Source organism: Brienomyrus brachyistius, chromosome 13 (genome assembly GCF_023856365.1).
Source record: "Brienomyrus brachyistius isolate T26 chromosome 13, BBRACH_0.4, whole genome shotgun sequence".
NCBI lineage: Eukaryota > Metazoa > Chordata > Actinopteri > Osteoglossiformes > Mormyridae > Brienomyrus > Brienomyrus brachyistius.
The window spans coordinates 2,332,027-2,351,285 of record NC_064545.1 but is presented as its reverse complement, the minus strand read 5'-3'; the positions used below and the strand labels follow the sequence as shown (position 1 = coordinate 2,351,285).

Below are 19,259 nucleotides of genomic sequence, written 5' to 3'. Positions count from 1 at the left end.
TGACATCATGTGCATACCCTTCGCAGTATGAGGAGTGTAAGAACATGAAAAAAATCCCATCCCTACCAGCAAAATAAGACATGTTTATTGGTTATCGCAAAAATATGGAGACACAAGAAAAAAGGTATTCATTAATGCATTAAATGTAACTGAGGTACAAAAATAATTCTGTTGTATATGTTCAGTTTTTGCTCCTCTACTTCTCTTCTCCTTGCATTTCCATGTAACTTAGTGCCAGTTCTTGTGGTCAATCAGTCAGCAACTTTAACGTTTTAAGCCCCATCCCAGTAATTCATGGTCAAATGAATAGGTACCTACTCATATAGTACGCATGAGAAGCACAGTCCACAGTTTTTTTAGAAAAGAATCCAGTCGTAATGAAATCTGGCATTTTTATTTTATGACAGGTAATTTGTGAGCCAAATGTTTGATTTTTGTCATCATTAACGCATATTTTAGTTTTTTTGTTTTAGTTATCATCATGCAAAAACCCTTTGGGATATTTCCATCATTTAGGTTAATACTTCTTTTACCTTTTTTGGTTTTTAGATCTGTCCTCAGCCTTTTGGATTTAAACCTGTCCACAGTGCAGACAAACATGGAATCGGTAAGTTTCTACCTTTCCTCTGTGTTCTTGGGTCATATGGTACTTTTGGTGGGTTATAATACGTAGATATTAAAACAACAGTCACTGTATTATGCTGCTGGGCAGAAATATCAGTGGTCTTAATGTGACATTGTTGCAACAACAATTTCCTTGTGCACAGAAGTTAGGATGTTGTCAGCATGGTCATGGCATTACAGTCTATTCTCAGCATAGATCATACACTGCAATGCATGCAACTCCAGAGTAAATAAGAAGCTTAGAACACTTTTGTGGGAGTGTATAGGTAATTATGAAGTGTGTGATTTGTAAAAGCAGTTTTTTCCCTACCATTGTATTAGGGGGGCACCCCACCCCTCCAACACACCTCATGCCCCCCCTTGAAGATCAAGTTAATTTTATTTCATTTTATTTTCTATATAGGGCCAGATCACAGCAGCAGTCATTTAAGGTTATCTTTCCTATAGAACAGGTCTATACATTGTCCTTTTATTAAACAAACTAAATAGCCTTATGTTATTTATCTTATTTATACAACAGCTTGTCATTTTTGGCTCTACACAGTCTCACGTTTACAGTTCTCCTCTGCTCTCTGTATCGTGCATGGCGGAGTTCCGTCCTGATGAGCACACACATATGTGCGTGCACACACAAGTGAGCACACTCCCACCAGCGGACAGAGAGTGCGTGTCGTAATATATGTCACGTCAAACACCTGAAAAGCAGGGTAATTAATACATTTCACAATAAGATTTTCTGCTTTAAACTACCCTAACAGTTGTGCAGGTCAAGACAAACATCCACATTCAGTCTTTGTCAGCTGACGTCACACTCGCTATAGCCACAGTGTATTGTGGGTCGAATCCCCACTGCTGTCATTAAAAGAAACATATGAACACCATGAATCCTGTCGGTTTCCCTTCTGAAGACTGTATAGGGAAGTGGGTCTCTGCTCACACTTCCTCCCATAATGCACATTTTCTAATGGACTGTCCACCCTATGCTTGCTGCTCATGTGACCTCCTCATGTGACTTTTTCTTCTTTTTTGCTATATGGAAGCTGTTTCCTCACATTTTGTTCTGAAGATTTATTTTTTTGAGGGATCCAGTCACTTGTTTTCCAGGCATTCAGTGGTGTAAATAAGTCAGATTCCGTGTCTAACCTTTTCTAATACTTTTATGTGCTGTGAGGGAGTTAGAACAGCTGTTAGGAACTGTGAAGCCAAAGGAAATGGCAGCAGTGTCTGAGTGTGATTATTTCTGCTTGTTGTATACTGTGCCGCCTTACCGAATAGGTAAAATTTTTAAACTCGACATTCTTTCATTTCTACTTGTGTGTTCTTTGAGTGGTCCCAGTATATTATTGTAATCGTGTATTTCTGTGTCATAATGCTTATCTCACATGGGCACTTCGATAAGACTTGAGACTTCGCTTACTCCTCCTTCCACACTAGAGGTAGACTGATATGGGTTTTTCGTTAGCCGATGCCAATATTTAGGAGTCAGGGTCAGCCAATGGCTGATGTATGCTGCAGTTTTTTTTTGGCTGATAATTGAACGTTTCCCCCTCTATTTGCATGGTAAAATATACCACTAATAATAACAAACAATACACAAAATTTCTCAACTTGGCATTTATTGAATGCTGACTTGTGTAAATTTAAATATAAACTTAAATAACAAAAACACTATACAACTTGTAAACAATAACTTATAAACGATAAAAATAGCAGCGTCAGAATTTCTTTTAGTGCACAATATAGCTGCAAACTCCTCATTTCTCAGGAAGGAAAATTTGTAAACAATACAAAAAGGAATGTGCATGTTATTTTCAGTTTTAATCCCACTTCCAGTCCCCGAGTCTTCCTCACCCGCCATGCATTGTTCTTAGCAGCTCTATGTCTCCGAGGATGCTGCTGTCTGTGATCGGGGCAGAGTAACGCAACTCTCACACACGAGCTGCCTGCTCCGCCCCACACACACACAGAGTGAAACACTCCGACACAAGAAAAAAAAACATAACAAACTTATCGGGCTGATATGGTAATAATCAAAATTATTTTTAACAATTAAAAAATCTGTCTGTGAGTGACGTGCACTCTCCATCCGCTGGTGGGATTGTACTCACCTGTGTGTGCGCGCACATTGGGATGGAACTCTGCCATGCACAATACAGAATTGTAAATGCGCGACCGTGTAGAGACAAAAACGAAAAGCTGTTGTGTAAATAAGATAAATAACATAAGGCTATTTAGTTTGTTTAGTGAAAGGACAATGTATAGACCTGTTCTATAGGAAAGGTAACCTTAAATGACTTCTCTTGTGATCTGGCCCTATATAGAAAATAAAATGAACTTGATCTTCAAGGGGGGGGGGCACCCCCGTAATATAATGGTAAGGGAAACACTGGTATTACTGTAGGTCAGTAGTGTCATTCGTGACCATTTACACTCTTTTGCTTCAGCCATTTGGTAATGAGGGTTGTGAGGTCTTGTAAGAGGTGAGAAATTGTGGATTTATTAACTTGCCATTTAGATAGCACCATTGCTCCCATCCGCCATAGCAGAGTAAGTATTGACCGTTCTTGTGTATAAACTTTAGTGGTCTGTGCCGTTTAGCTTAACAGACCTAGCAGAAATTCAGGTGGACTTTGAAGTTTCCCTCTATAGAGCCATTCAAGATTATTTTGTCATTTGGCACACTAATCTCGGAGGGTGTTGATGGCAGTGGGTGGATGGCTGATATTTGGCCAGCACAAATTACTCATCAAGAAAAATTCTAGAACAAACAAGTCTGTCGGTGCTCAAGTGGCAGCTGTATACTTTTGTAGGGATGAAATTCAGTAGCGTCTGTGGGGTGGCAGTCCTGTTTGAGAGTAATTTTTGAATCTGATGTCTTTTTAGTAAACTGTATTTTTTGGCTTGTAAGTGAAAGTTCATGTGCTGATGATTGAGGAGGCCCTTGAATGCACTTAAATTTGTCTGATTTTTTGCAGTGCTGCTATATTACTTTCTGCTGTCACCAAGCCTCAGGTAATGGTGGGGCTTCAGACCAGGTTCTGGAACTGAGGGTGCTTTGTTTTTTGTTTTGCACACGTGCTTATGAATGGTGTTGTGATTAGTAGAATGCTAAATTACTAGGGATGAGCCAATCCATGTCTTTTTAGTTCCTATCCGATTCCGATACAGATGCCCATACCAATACAGATTCCAATACAGGAGCTCTTTTTACTTTAATATTTTAATATAATAAATATCTATAATATATATTTATACTTTATATAATTATTTTAGGGGGCGGCATGGTGGTGCAGTGGTTCGCACTGTCGCCTCACACCTCTGGGACCCGGGTTCGAGTCTCCGCCTGGGTCACATGTGTGCGGAGTTTGCATGTTCTCCCCGTGTCGTCGTGGGGTTTCCTCCGGGTACTCCGGTTTCCCCCCACAGTCCAAAAACATGCTGAGGCTAATTGGGGTTGCTGAATTGCCCGTAGGTGTGCATGTGTGAGTGAATGGTGTGTGAGTGTGCCCTGCGATGGGCTGGCCCCCCATCCTGGGTTGTTCCCTGCCTCGTGCCCATTGATTCCGGGATAGGCTCCGGACCCCCCGCGACCCAATAGGATAAGCGGTTTGGAAAATGGATGGATGGATAATTATTTTAAAATCAGTAAATACAGATGAAAATTTATGGCAAAAAAATCTTTAACTAGGCTATTAGAAACATATAAAATGTATGGTTCCACCTTGTTTGTATGTCTTGTATACATTGTTTAAGCGTTTGGAGACATTTGCAGTTCAGTTCGAATATCTTCCAAGAGCAGTATTTCCCCTAGGTTTAGAACTCCGCCATGCGTGATACAGAGAGCAGAGGAGAATTGTAGATGCGCAACCGTGTAGAGATAAAAATGACAAGCAGCCGTGTAAATAAGACAAATAACATAAGGCTATTTAGTTTGTTTAGTAAAAGGACAATGTATAGACCTGTTCTATAGGAAAGGTAACCTTAAATGACTTCTGTTGTGATCTGGCACTATATAGAATATAATGAAATAAAATAAAAATTATGAAATAAAATGGAAAAAACACTTGACCAAATGCAAAACCTGCATTTGTTCATTGGGGTGCTCATGGTCACTCATTTCTCGAGTCAGAAATGGCAATGACAGCAATTTGTTGCAGTTATTGTGTACAGTTGAATAATTCCTTTTTGTTTTAAGATGATTTGAGGGGAATATATGGCTCTCGAAGGAACAAACAGGCACATTTATGTTCGCTTCTAAAAACTATTTATTACAAGCAACACAAAATAAGCTTGCATTAAAATCAATACCAAGACATTGGATCAAAGGCAATGCAAAACAATCCCGCATCACAAGTGATATCTAATAATTATAGTTATATAAGGATGGGGGTAAGCGTTCTACACACACTGACTAGGTGCAGTTCCCAAAATTATTAAACAAGTATCCTTGAGCAGTGCTTTCCCTCCCCATGAAGATAAGGCATGTATCTCATACACTGACCAGTGGCGTACAAAACATATTGAGCAACACCTTTCCCTGTCTTCAGTAAGCCCCTCCAAAACCCAGGGAAACATGGTAAGCGTCCTTGAATAGGGTAAGGATCCCAGAACAAGGATTCTTTCACATAAGATAAGGATACTCTGGAACTCGTTTTTGAAGAACGTGTTATATAAGTGATCAGGGGAAAAAATATGCTTATGCGCTTTATCCTTAATACAAAAATTTTATAAGCGAATCAAGGACGACGCATCTGAATCTCAGAATGATCAGTCTATACACGATCAGAATCAATCCATACCTCAATCACCTCATATGTATGTCTGTAACAATGGACAATGATTAGTTCTAGGCAACGCAGTCATCCGCAAATTCGTCCTAATACACTTTTGATATGTAATTTTATAAAGTCTTGTTGCGTGACTACATAACTGATTTTTTTTTTTACATTTCTTTTATTGAATTGTATCATACTATTTAATTTACATTTTGTTTAAAATCAAAGAACCAAAGTACTTTAGCTTAGGGGTGATATTAAGATCAAACTTGAAGCTACCGTTCCACATCTCTGCATACATGTCCTCATCATAACCATAAGGGTGCCCAGTCAACCCACCAGTGCCCCATACACAGCTAAGGAAACCATGTGTAACAAATATTAATAAACAACCCGCTATCTCAGCGTGCTTGTGGGTGTTGATATTTGTTATTAGTGTTTATAGAATAAAAACAATTACATATTAGTGGTTGCAGGGGTGGCATGGTGGTGCAGTGGTTAGCACTGTTGCCTCACACCTCTGTGACCTGGGTTCGAGTCTCCGCCTGGGTCACACGTGTGTGGAGTTTGCATGTTCTCCCCATCCTGGGTTGTTCCCTGCCTCGTGCCCATTGCTTTCGGGATAGGCTCCAGACCTCCTGTGACCCAGTAGGATAAGCGGTTTGGAAAATGGATGGATGGATTAGTGGTTGCTGAGGGTACTTTTCAGTTGATTTAATTTGCAGAAGACAGTCGATGAATGCAACATTTCAAGCAGTTAGAAGATTGAAATCAGCAATTCATAACACCTCAAGTACAACTGAAGGAGAGACTTTCTTAATGTCCTCTGCTCTGGCCATTAGCAGGATGGCCACCTACAGCACAGCACCGCACATCAAGAGCCAAAAAGTGCGTGCGCGTTTGCCTATCTGCTCTTTTTCAGTATTTTTCGGCTCTATAGTGCTGCATATTTTCAGCTATCTGTTTCATCCAAGATTTTGCAGATCCCTTTAATCGAGTGGGAGAGGCTGTTGGAGCAGGTAGCCACTATGTTTCCTCTGCATGAGCATTGCTTTGCACCTGATGTAAGTGCTGCCAGACTAGAAGAGAAAGAGTAAAGCATTCCATCATGATCCAGGTGTTCAGAGCCTCAGCACGCACTCGTGTGGGCCTTCTATTTCCCAGTTCCTGGCTTTGATTTGCTACAGCTGGTCTGGTAGAGTAATCTCCCAATCTGTCTCAACTTATTTTCTGGGTAGAATTTATGTTCAGAATGTTTATCATTCTTCCACTTAAGCTTTGCGAACATGAAAGCTAGTGTAATATTCAGTCCATTGTTTAAAAGGTTATATTACCTTGTGTTTTAAAGGATTAATTTACTTTGCCAGGAATAGCATAGTTAATATAACACTTAAAATGATATTCATGCAAGAATGAGGCTTCATACAGCAGCTAACAAAACTCTAAATATTGGGTAACAATCTTTAGGATCAAAATGCAATTATCACTGACAGTAAATGACATGCCTCTTTACATCTTGCTGCTCTGCAGGAAGAAAAAGATACCTAAGTGCAATGTGCACTAAGCAGAGGTTCAAATGAGTCCTCTGGTGCCATTTTGTCCATATGTTCTGTAGGTTCTTCTGTGTTCGTTTTTTATTTTTTTTTTGTTGCTGCCAAATAATGATGAAGACTGTCCTGGGGGAATGGGGGGGCATGTGGGCTGTGGTGGTCAGTCAGCTGTGTGAAGGCGCAGCGTGTCCCTGGCAGATCCAAGTGGAGCCGTGCGCCAGCCAGTGACAGATGAGGCCACAGATGGATCCCTGCGGACTTAACTCTTTCTGTGCTGTCCGAGTCATGTTTTCGGAACAAGAGTAGCTCTCACTTTCTGGAACATTCAGTTATAATTTCAGTTTTAAACCTGTCGTCTAGGTGCATCTTTCTTAATGCATATTTTGAGGTATTGATGTTACATGTGTTTGTTGATCATGCCTTTTTGTAAAAGCGGTATGTAAATCAAGAACAGGTGATACTGTGGCGTGTCTCAAACGACTAGTAAAACAATACTTTCAGATAAAAATAAACAAATGTACCAAACACACTGTTAATGTGTGTGTTGGGGAGCAGACAGTTTGTTTCCTCCACACACACTGGTTATGTTTACATGGATATTTTGTCGTTCTAAACGAGCATTCTAAATGAACTTTTCAGTATTAGAAGGTGACAATTAGACTTACCACTGTGCCAACATGTCCATCACCAGACTGATCACTGTAATGTCAGTATCTGCCGCCATAGCAATGACTGGCGAGAGTGACTTGTATGACTTTCATATTGAACAAATTTTCATAGAAACATAATTTTTTGCATGTTATATCTTTACTGTTTCAAAGTGTTCAAGGAAGAGGTGACTGTATCTTCAGAATCAAATCTTTCTGCCATTCATAAATGAACCGCTGGAAAAACATGTTTGCCTGAATAAATTCCAACATTTTGAGATGCCAACTGAAGAGGAAACCTTCAATCACCATTTAGGTTAAGATTGTGTGTTCATTAACATGTGATGGACACATTCATATCCCAGTTCGTAACAATGTTATAAGTGGAAAATGATGGCCAAGCAGAGATTCTAGTTTTTTTTAGTTTTCTTTAACTAATTTACAGAATTCCATGACATGCATACCATGCATGTAGTTTTCCAATTAAAGATTTTATCCCATTTAGGATTATACGTATTCCATTTTCAGTGATTAATTTATAGTTGATAACTTTTCAGTGAAGTTTATATCAGTTAGATGTTTATTTTAAAATGTTAATGTGTCTTATTTCTAATTGAATGTTTTAAACTGACTTGAATTATAGTCTCTCAGAGTCAGACTCAGAGCATTGTCAAACCTGTCTGCCAGTTACTTTGCAGAATGACTTTTTTGGCATGCTGCAGTTTTTTCTCTTAGTAGCTGGTGTTTGGTATGTTGTAGACCACAATGTACCATATTTCCCAAAAGGATTCCAAGCAACTTCAGAGTTATTTGTTTTTGAGGCTGGATGCTTCATGCCACATCAGCAGAGCTCAGCTGAGCACTGAGACATGGCTTGATCACACAGGGAAGCAGCAGGAAGAGGGACTGATCGCCTGTGGCCATGTCATTCACTGCCTAGGTGCTGTTAACCCTTGCCTGCTGTTGGTGTTGCACTTGGAGTGTTCAGTGCCTTTATTAGTAGCGGTGTCTTCTAGGCTTGGGTGGGCGGTATCTATTCTTTCTTACTCTCTTACCTTCGTAACAGTTCACGCCGGTATATGGTGGTATAAAAATATGAAAATTATGTAGGTTACTGTGAACTCTGGAATCGGAGATATCTTAAACGGACTCGTCAGTGTGGAAGATGAATGCTAGGGAAACAAGAAGACTTTGTTTTTTTTGACTCCACTGTCAGTTCCTGATCCGTGGCATCTACCCAATCTGTGGCCCATGTGCACGAAGTTTCACATATGGCACCCAAAGCTCCCACAGTTTACAGTGTACTTGTAGTGCATTTTGTTTTTGTGGTATTAACCTACACGCGTGTTATTCTTTGTCTTGTTTTTAAATTTAAGTGGGGCTCCAATCACCGCTAATGCTAGGCACCATAATATATTGCCTTAATACGTCATCTCTGTATCAGTTTTATAGAAAGGGGAGCATCTATTTTTATGGTATAAAAAATATCTTCGGGATTTCCAAATGTCAGAGTATACTATAATACTGAGCCTAGTTTCTATCTAATGTCTCTTGTTGCAGCGATTAGTGCTGTCATGATTACACGACTGAACTCAATTACTAGATTATTAAAAAGCATCCATTAATAATTTTCTCTTCAATTACTTTCCAGTATGTAGAAGGAAGATGGCACATATAGGATGAGGGTCCACATAAAGTGGTATAGCATCATTCGTGTGGAAGCACTTCACATTAAAGGTGAATGAAAATGCAGTCATTTGTCAGTTTTGCAAAGCAGAACTTAAATATCACCACAACATGACTGCAATGCAAATACATCTTAAAAGAAGACATGCAGGTTTAACGGACTTACCCAATAATGTGAGTTTAGCAATAGATATGTCAAGATATGTAGCAATAGATATGTGCCTTTGGAAATCGTGTCTTTCTCATCACATTGACACATTATTTTAATCTACTTTCTATGATTCCTGAATGTCAACATAATTGCTGCTAAAACAAAGGTCTTGTCTTTTCGTGACCAGAACTTGTACACCTTTTCCCTCTTCATTTATTTCTTTTGAATTTCTCACGAGATCTATGAGTGAGTCCAACAGGAAGGATGAAAGTGGTTGTGATTGTTTCAGAGAGAGCATGCAGAACTCATTCCAAAGCAATGGCTGTAAAATTGACTAATTTTTGTTGTTTAAAAAAACATATACTAAGTAATCTTGAAAAGAAGCTGTCATTAAAGTTGCAAAGCTTGCAACTTTGTTTTTCTGTGAGTAAAAATGTTTTAGCACAACTAATTGATGGTTTGAGCCCAGCAGATTATCATGACCCATGCAATGTAACAACTGAATGTGCATGAGATAGTATCGACATATCATCGCATATCGTGTTAGCCTGTCAAGGCAGCACAGTGGCATGGGTAGCGCTGTACAGTACAATACCCTATGTAGTTACTTCTGTATTTATTTATTTTGTGCTTTTCATTTTCTGACTTGCCTACAAATTTTATTTGGAAAGATTTAGGGAACAGAGCTTATTCGTAACTCGGGGACTTCCTTTACTTGACAGTGACAGTCCTACTGGTGATTAATAAAGGGCTGGAAAATGAATCATGTTGGTAGTTCCCTGCATTCCTTTGTGGGCATTTTTGTTCCTGTCACAGACCCTTTGTGATGTGAAAAGTGCTAGTTATCATTGTTGTAATAAGCTGGGGAAATAACTGCATCATGCTCAAAAACCATGAATCAATGAATAACCTGGATACACTGTAGTGCTATTGGGAGTAAACAAACCATACTGAAATATTCAAATCACTAAAAGTTGTCATTCTTAATATAATGGAGGTATAACTTGCATCAATGGCCTTGTAATGGTCATCAGCTTAACACATGGTGTTGGCAGTGATTTCTAAAATATGGCTGCAAGCTTTTGTATAGTATAAAAATTCTTTATTTTTCTTTTTCAGAGAAGGGCAGGTCTAAACAGTATTGTATTTTGGGAAGCTTTCTTTATAGTACTGTAGTTACTTACACTTTAATTAGCTTTCTATTATCAACAGGATACCAGCATTTATATATTGAAAAGGCCGCATTACTAAAATAGCAACAAAATTATATTTCTTCTCGGTGAGGGAAAATGTTGGTTCTCTGTCTGTCCTCTGTAATTACACTTCAAAGTAATAGTACTGATTTGTAGTACCGGTGCAGTTTTAAACCACTGGAAAGGGTGAGATAATGCATAACGTCGGTCGGATTTCTCCATTGTACAGCTTGGTGGTTATGACTGATAATTACTGGAGAAGGCTTAAAGAGACATTGAAGGTTTTGCATTTGATAAAATTAGAATTTTTGTCTCTCAATTAATGTACTAAAGATCAGTTACGCCAGATGTGTGCCAGGGTGTTACAAGTCAGCATTTGAAAGTGTTTACTATGCATCTGATGTGATGGTAATCTTGCTGTATAAAACGACTAAAACTAAGCAAAATACTTGTTTTCTAGTCTTTACCTTCAGCACAGAAGACATTACTGCCCGTGATTTGCATCAGGTAGATGTGTAGTAAAACCGTAAGTGACAAATATTGGGAGGGCATGCCAGTGTTAATGGTAGTCCCCACTAGGGTGGCGTACTGAATAAGTACTAATGTACCCAGTACTAATATGGAACCAGTTCTAAAATGATTTGTATGTACCAGACCATATTACAGTGCAGATTTCAGTGCATTGTTTTGCCACTTAAATATCTAACCTATTTATTGAAATATTTGCCCTCTGGTGCTCAGGTAACAGAAGCTAGTTAACATTACACTTGTGCTGATGTCAGCAGACACCTACTGTTGCATAGTAGCTACCTTCAAAGACTTAAAATGCTTAAAGCTAAATGGTCTAAAGCAAAGGTCTCCAACAGGTAGCTTGCACACCCATGGAGAGTAGGTCGTGAAATAGTCCTATAATAATCCCAAATGTATAAATGAAAAAACATTTCCATTTTTTACCAAAGTATCATGCATTCTCTCTCATTTTCATTTAGTCTGTTCTAATGTGACTTTAGTTTCAATTATATAATGATCGCTAGCATTCAATGGCTAAAAACTGCACAATTTATGTTAACTGTGTTGCCAGATTGGCAGATTGGATTGTGCAGTTAAAATGTGGCTGGATATATTTTAATATATAATTATTCCAGTGTGCCAATTATGGTTGTTAACTGTTTATCCACAGCCTTACAGCAGTCATAAAAATTTTCTTTTAGTAAGTCACTATGGAAGCCAAGAAAGGCCATGCAATACAATTTTTTCCCACCATTTTCTTGTGATGTCAGAGTAATTATGTCGATTTCTCAAGAAAACAAGCATCATTTTCTTATGGTAACGGAATAATTACCTCAACAAAATGACCAGCATTTTGTCATGACAACAGAATAATTTTCTCAGAATAATTACAAGAAAGATATTGTGATGCTATGGGGCCGGTCATGCCATTTGTATATGTAACAGTTATTGAATGTATGCATTCGCGTATTTTACATTGTAAATAATGTGTTGTACCCGCACAGTGTTTTGCCACGGAGTGCGTGGCATGTCCTGACTGTTGCGCCATGGTCCTGGAAGGTGGTATATCATTTCACTTCACATAACATGTGTAGATGATGTGGTGACAAAATCCGCTTAAATTTGATATAAACAAACCTTCCCACCCATACTGAAATCTGAACAAATTGCCTGAATCCTTGGGGGTTACTATACTAAACAAAATGTGCTATACTTAACACTGTTCCATCTACAGCCCTGGTGGATGACATTTATTGCAGTTATTAGCAGTAACGTTTCATGTTGTCTTGGCTTTTTGACTTACCCATTGAAGGAAGCAAATGTTCCAGTATGTTTTGATTTTCTGGTTTGATTTGATTTTCAAGAATTTTACTTCAGGACCAATGCCATCTCAGACCTGGCTTTTGTTAAATGCTCTAACTTTTCTTATTGTTCTCTTCAAGGATAGACATTTGTGTATTCTGCAGAGCTCAGCCTAAAGTAATTGGTTTGAGCAACACACCTAACTCTATATGCTTTCCAGCATCTGAACGTCTCACTGTTGTCATGGTGATGGCTTAGTGGACAGTGGGGCTGTGAGGGGGGATGTACGTGAGCGGGAATACGATGAGTTAGATCAGGGATGGCAGCAGACCAAAGCTCTCCAGTGTGCTCTCATAGAGCTACCTGTCATTGAACTCCTCCCCTGAGTTTATGTAATGACAGCAGCTAGGCCTTCTGGTAGCACACCTTTAAGGCACTGCTTGAAGTCTTTGAAACAAATGTTGGATTCTGTGGTTAAAACCAGGAAACAGCACATGGATTGCATGAATGAATGAGTGTGTAATGTACATGCCACTGACTGCATATGCCTGGGGCATTTTGGAGCCCAGTTGTTGAGTGATCTGTCGGGAAGGTTGTAGGTTTGAACCCCATAGCCGGCAGTGTAATCATATCACCGTCGAACCTTTGAGCATGGCCCTTAACCCCATCTGCTCTAGGGGTACTGCATGATGGCTAACCCTGTGTTCTAACCATGAAGCTTGCTCTTGCATGTAAATATACATGTGTGTTTGTTTCTCATGGAGAGCAATTAAATGAAATGAAGAAAGAAAATGAAATGGGAGTAAAATGGGATATCCAAAAATACTCTGTTTCCCCACAGGGAATAATAAAATACTATTTTATTACAGTCAGGGTAATTCAGTCAGTTTCAAAGGGCTTTACCATATAGATAGTGGTCTTCACTCCACAGCCTTATGGAGTTGGATATTGTCTGGGTCTTTCCAAATAAATAAATGCTTTTGGTCTCATAGTACTAGTATGGAATAGAATGGTTCTGAAAGAGGTATGATTACATGTGATTTTCCTCCATCCAAGTGTCCTGTGTGACTTCTCATTTTTCTGTCATTACTCAATTATAGCCTGCTAGATCGTCCATGAGAGGAGTGGTGTAAGTGCAGAGGTGTGGGGACAGTCTGATCCCCATCTGGGCTATGGTGTGCTAGTGGCTGCAATAGAGGTACTTTGTGAGAGTGATGTCACGAGGTAATGAAGCAATGGAGTTCTGCTGATTTTGTGGCCTGGGTCTGTAAGCTCCAAGTCGGGTAATAAGATGATGAATAGCTTGATTCACATTAGGTACTGTGTTTGGGCAGCTCTGTGTTCACATGATCTACAGCAAGTATAACTGTTACGTTTAAGTAATTTTTTATATATATATATTTATATATATATATATATATATATATATATATATATATATATATATTTATATATATATATTTATATATATATAAAAAAAAAAAAAATTCCCCACTCGCCCTCCTGTGGGCGGTCTTTTGTCCTTCAAGCTCGGGTCCTCTACCAGAGGCCTGGGAGCTTGAGGGTCCTGCGCAGTATCTTAGCTGTTCCTAGGATTGCGCTCTTCTGGACAGAGATCTCAGATGTCATTCCTGGAATCTGTTGGAATCTATATATATATATATATATATATATATATATATATATATATATATATATATATATATATATATATATATATATATAAAGTTATTGTTCTTGGCAAAACTGCTCTGTTTTTTTTGCACAGTATTGTCTGTATTTCACATATTAGCATATCAGAACAAAACTCACTGCTAACTTTCTCCACTGCTCATTGAAATAGATGTGTCTGTGTTTTGTCCATCAGCCCTTTGAAGTTCTTCACTGTTGATTAGGCATGTAACGATGAATCGTGAATCGGTTCAGAATCGATGTAAATGTATGACAGTTTAAACCGGCTGATGTGGAAAATGAATCGCTACTTTAGGAGTACTTCACGGTACTTTACTTAACAGAAAAACATTTGATTTCACGACGTCAGTTCAACGTCAAATGTCACTGCGTATTCACATCGACGTCACACATTAGTTTTTGGTTTGACCAAATGCGAGATGGTGAGCAAATTTGAAATTGAGGGCACATCCCCCGATCTTAAATCGGCGGTGTGGCAGCATTTTAGCTATCCGGTAATCACAAACGAAAACAGCGAGAAAAGCACAGACAAGACAACAACTGCATGCAAACATTGTAAAAGACCGATAACACACATAAATAACACAAGGAACATGCTTCAGCATGTCCACCCACACCACAGGGAGCTCAATTCACCACCGCCAGACCGAAGATCATTAAAAGGGCAAACCACGCTAAAAAGCTGCACATGCAAGCCTTAGTTAATTTGGTAATGCTTTATATTAAGTGCACCTTCATAATCCATTCATAGAACATTCATAAGCAGCATGCAAGTACACTTTAACATCCTAGCATCCCTTAACAGCTTTAATATACATTAATAACAAACATTACAGGATTATACAATTATAATATTTGTTATTATACAATGTATATTAATGTATATTACAGCTGTTAAGGGATGTTAGGATTTAAAGGTATACATGCATGATGTTTATGAATGATTTCTGAATACTTAATGAACGTTTTATGAATGCAATATAAAAGCATTAAGAAGGTGCCGTTAATGTAAAGCATTACTGTCTATCTGATTTTTTTTTTTAATTTTCATTTGGGATTTTTTAAACGTTATTTTATTCAATTTCAGTTGCACTGTTAAGAAGAGAACACATTTTGCACAGTTTAGAAAGGTAAATAAAGGAATATTTTCAAATAAATTTGTGAATCTGTTAAAAAATCGTATTGTGAACTCAGAATCGTGAGTTGAGTGAATCGTAGAACTGGGCGATATGGACCGAAATATCAATTTTTAGCTGAATTCGATATGTATCTCAATATTGTTTTCCCATAAAGTAATAACAAATAGACAGTTCCAAGTCAGAGCCAAATGTCCTCAATGTCACACGGGCACTTTTATTTACAGACAGCTGTATAGCTACATGAAAAAATGGCTCAAAAAAACGTCGATTTGTCCAACCTTACTGCGTTTTGACAGATGTATCTATGGATCGGTGCTACCATACCAAAAATGTTATTGTCATTTTTATGGGCTGAAACTGAAAGTGGATAATCCGAAAAATAAATACGTAACTTGTTTAAAAAACACAAACTAATGTAATGTAAGCAGGCACTGCGAGTCTGAAATTCCTTATAAGATTAAGTGTTAGGTATTTCGACATACAGCATAGTAAATCAGCGTGATGCTAACAGTAAAGTGTGATCAGTGTATTTTTTAAACATTTAAAATGTATGAACTTTGAAAACACAGAAATAAGTCATAACTCCAACGGCAAGGTAGGATAGAACCATGGGCGGTTCTTCAAGCATGAGAAAAGGGGCTTGATTTCATTTTGCGCAAGCGCAGTACCCAATGGAAGGACGTTTCCATAGGTTAGGATGAAATGTTAGAAAACCAGTATATATTATTTTGCCAACCAGGGGGGTGTTTCACTAAGCAGGATTTCTTGGTTGGATTTATGGTAATAAATGGACTGGGCTAAATGGACTATAAGAAATCCTGCTTCGTGAGATACCCCCCAGCTTCTCTTCGCTAGCTTGCCTCGTGTCTGTGCTTGTCTCCATGTTTGTCGCTGCATGCAGAACTTGTGAGTGGGTGGGTGGGTGAGTGAGTGAGTGGGAGGGCTGGGTTGTGTTCGGAGAGGGGAGGGGCGGGGCAGGGCAGGGTGCACTTTTGTAGGAGACAGAGTGAGGAGAAATAGGCGAAGAGATGGCGCTATGAATATAATTTTAAAGCAACAAACTATATCGATATAAACGATATTGTCTCATATCTTGTATGAAAATATATCGATATATTGTAAAAACCCGATATATCGCTCAGCCCTAGTGAATCATTACATCCCTGCCATTGATACAATTATTTTTGTTTAAGGTAACAACTAGTAGGTGGGTATGTCCTCTTAAAAAACAAAGACATCCAGTACCACAGTATGAGACAGGTTGGCTTGGTTTGTGGGCAAAGATGGAGCTTCTCTCTTCAAGTTCATGGTCAGGACAACGTCTGCATGATACGTGTAAGCTGCTTCATGCCTCTTAGACCAAAGAAGCCGCACTGTTTAAATTTCTGTATGCATTATCTCTAAAACACCTAACGTAAACACAAATAGCCTTCTTATAATTACTAATTAGGGCTGGTTATCATTCCTCTTTGCGGCCTAACATGGCCTACTTTGTACCTCATCATAAAGGCCATGAATATAAGCATCTGTTAAATGAATAAATGAAAAGGTACACAAAGTATAAATCAAAATGGGAGGAGTAGTGCTTTCCCCTGGCAGACTGCCCTTGCTTGCTTATTTGAAGATGGTTCCTACAGTAAACAGCAGTTAGATGCAGGCCTCGGACAGTCAGGAGATTTTGTGTTTTGGTGGGTAGCAGCTGTCACTGCAGCAGGTGTTGGCAATGTCTCCCCCCTGGGTGTTATGCCTCAGTGAGTCCTCACAAGACCACCACCTGTTTGCCTTCTAGAACCTGCTCCCAGGTCTGCATCAGCTTGCTGATTACTGGGCTTTCCAAGGTCTCCTTACCCAGATGTATACCTTTGCAGACTGATGCGAAATCATGATTACCTTTTGGGTGTGCGATTTAGTGGTTACACATGTTATATGACAACACAAATACATCTTTGTCTAACCAGTAGCTTGAAGAGAGGAGCTACCCGTAATCCACATTCTGAGTGGAGAAAGCGGACCATTGTGCAGACGAGTTTTGCTGTTCTTATCCTGAAATCTGTTTAGTTTTTTTTTTTATGGAGGATTGAGTTCTGGGAGATCCATTCCTCTCACCTCAATTGTTTTGGTGTTGTTATTAAGTCACCTTCATATAGTAAGAGTAATGTACAGGTTAAGATTTCCATAGATTAATCAAGGTCTAGTTTGGACATGGTACTCAGTATTGCCGTGAAGCCTTCACAGGAGAGTTGACTGTTGAGGGCTTACTCATCAGAATCCAGCAATAGTTAAGGTAGGGTGACCAGATAATCTATGTCAGAGAAGACTGTTTGAGCTAGGACAGGATCTGTAAACTGTCATTTCAATTAAAAGGACCTACATTTCTCTTAAGCACCGAGTTCTTGCTGTGTGCTGATTGGTCAGTCTCCTATAATCATGCATGTGTCACTGTAATGATGTTAATGGCTGGATCAGTTCCGTGCAGTTTGTTGACACTTCCCCCAACTTCCCTTACTGGTCTGGGTTAATAGAAATACTTTTGTAGTGTAACTGCAGCCACCCTCCCAGTTGTCCTATTTCAAGTCTTTTCTATCTCTGTGAGAGATTTGTGCATATTGCTGTTGAGAGTTACATGGGAAACGATGGTTTGGATTTCATGTTTTTGTTTTACAACTGCTTAGTTTAACTCCTCCAACCCCACAGTCAGAAATAAAGCTAAAATCTAAATGCTTACCTTGAACAGATTTACTGGCTTCTCTACTGTCCTTGACTGACTGTCACAAAAGTAAGTTACCATTAACAAGCATCAACCCTACCTGAGCTCATAGTACTACTATTTATGTTCATCCAATAGTAGCAATGTCACTGACCTCCTGCAATAGCCTGCACTTCATGACTAACCAGTAAATCCAAATATTTTTTATGTTAATTATTATTGGACCTTATTTTCAGTTATTAGCAGCATTCAATCAAGTCAGTGTCAGGCTTCCCCGTGGTATGTACATTATGTTGATTGAATCTTTCCACATCGTTTCTATTCAACTAAACCCTTGATGGCCTGCAGTATATCCATTTTGTGAACTGCTGAATTTAAACTGGTTGTCACCAAATCACAAAATGTTACCTAGTGATATGTTCTTTTTCAGCAACAGGGCCCAGTCTGGCTGTGATAGCCAGGATATGACATGCATTACATCCTTATTGCCCTTTCCCTTCCCCTCTCCCTCCCCCTCAACAGGATAAAGTGCTACTATGGAAACAGTTCCTCCTGTAGAAAATAGCCATGCTGTTTGACAGCCTTTGTGTATTTCTTATTTTCCAAATTAGGGGTAATTTCACTGGAGATCTAGCAGAGTTAATAGCTGGCATTTTTAACAGTGTCAGTCAGGCATCTGTAGCAGCTGTAAAACTACACATTGAAAGGTATTTATAGTCCATGGGTATATAGAGTGTGTTAGGCCAGAAGTATCAAGCAGGCATATACGTACACAGGCATATACATACGCAGTCAGAAAATTTACCTTACAAATAGAGTGTATGTTTGTTTGTTTGCATATATCGTATTTGGGGACCAAAATTTCCCCAAAGTCTGGTAAAACCTGAAACTTGCTTACTTTCGGGGAGACATCTTCAGGTCCCCATTTGGATAACCTCAATTTCATAAAAATCTGTGAATGCGATCAAAAAAGTATTGTATTTTGGTTGGTTACTTATGGTTAAGGTTAGGACTGGGTAGTGGTTAAGGATGTCGTGATTGGGATTAGGGTTTTTCCCTTAGAAATGAATGGACGGTCCCCATTTAGATAGGAAGACCAACTTGTGTGTGTATGTGTGTGTTTGTTTTTTCCTACTAACATTTACATTCTTGAATGTTTGAATTCCTCATGCCCTTACTCTTCATCCTTATGTTGTTACAATGGGCTTCACCTTAACTGCCCTATTTATTGCACTCCTGCTGTGTGGCGTGTGTGTGGGTTGCTAAGTAACGTGTCCCTGTTT

The 19,259-nt window shown here is 38.9% G+C and overlaps 1 protein-coding gene across 1 annotated transcript in view; it reads left to right on the top strand.

Moving 5' to 3' along the window:
- Positions 1 to 19,259, top strand: part of LOC125705800 (ankyrin repeat domain-containing protein 11-like) — a 73,668-nt gene that overhangs the window by 20,058 nt on the left and 34,351 nt on the right. The window contains exon 2 of the mRNA XM_048972057.1: positions 550 to 607. The gene's annotated coding sequence lies outside the window, so the exon portion shown is untranslated. The remainder of the gene's footprint in view (positions 1 to 549; positions 608 to 19,259) is intronic.